The 1266-nt window shown below is 47.4% G+C and overlaps 1 protein-coding gene across 6 annotated transcripts in view; it reads left to right on the forward strand.

The window, feature by feature from the left end:
• The window catches only part of ANKRD27 (ankyrin repeat domain 27), a 92443-nt gene that overhangs the window by 36598 nt on the left and 54579 nt on the right, over window positions 1-1266 (forward strand). The window lies entirely within an intron of this gene.

Raw genomic sequence — 1266 nt, forward strand, 5'->3', positions numbered from 1 at the left:
TTTTTTTTTCTCTCTTCTTTCCCCCTCCCCCCCCTTTTTTTTTTTTTTTTCTAAATCCTTACAGTATAGGTGTTTTCCAAGGAGCAAAAGAGGCACAAATGGAGTCTGGATCAGCTGTTGTGCTTGCGTGGGATGTGCCATGTTCATGATCCTCCTGGAGGGTCAGGAACACTTCATCTGCACCAAGTGTAAGCTGGTGTCTGCTCTGGAGGAGAAGATTTACATATTGGAAGCACAGGTATCCATGCTGTGTTGTATCCAGGACCAGGAAGATTACTTGGACAAGAATTCCAGAAGGCTTGAGGGGCTGAAGGGCAGTGAGAGTGGCAGCATGTGACTGAAGAAGGAAGGCCCCCCAGAATTGAAGAGGAGCAGATTATAGTCATCAACCACTTCCAAGTTCCTCAGCAGCTCCACTGCAGAGTAGAGGCAGAGGAAAGGATATCTGCAGGCATGAGGCAGAGGCAGCATCCTAGAGAGCAGGAGGTGCAAGTCCCCAAGGACAAATTTAAGATATCACAAAGTCTGCCAAAGCTTATGCATCCTTCAGACTGTTACCCTTTCCTGCTTGTTCACATAAGCACCAGTAATGCTGCCAGGAATGACGTTCACCAGATCAGAAGAGACTCTGAGGCTGTTGGCAGGAGGATTAAGGAGCTTGGAGCACAAGTGGTGGTCTCATCGATCCTTCCTGTGGAAGGTGGGGGTCCAGGCAGAGACCATTGTATCTTGGAAGTGAATGTGTGGCTGATATGGTGTCAACATGAAGGCTTTGGCAATGTTCTTGGGAAGAGGGCTGCTATCAAGAGATGGGATCCATCTGACAAGAACAGGGAAGAACATCTTTGGGAATTGTCTGGCCGACTTAGTAAGGCTTTAAACTAGGTTCCGTAGGGGATGGTGATCAAAACCCTCCAGCAACAGAGCGCATAGTCCAGAGGGGAAAGGACTCAAAGAAGCAACTCAACTTTGGGAAAAGTTCAGAGAGCTATAGGACTGCAACAAGTAGCAAAAAAGAGGAGTGAGGAGGTCAGAATGCAATGCATATATACAAACGTGAGAAGTATGAGGAATAAACAAGATGAGTTGGAAGCTGCACCCTGTGAAAAGAACTGTAATTTGATTGGTGTCACCAAGACTGGGTGGGGATAGGTCTTATGATTGTGATGTGAACATTGAGAGTAGTGCTCTGTTTTGGCAGGACAGGTTTGGGAGAAAAGGTGGTGGTGTGCCTTGTTTGTCAAACAAACAACCCCCCCCCCCCCC

This window comes from Gavialis gangeticus, unplaced genomic scaffold (assembly GCF_001723915.1).
Source record: "Gavialis gangeticus isolate Ggan-Ray unplaced genomic scaffold, GavGan_comp1, whole genome shotgun sequence".
Classification (NCBI taxonomy): Eukaryota; Metazoa; Chordata; order Crocodylia; family Gavialidae; genus Gavialis; species Gavialis gangeticus.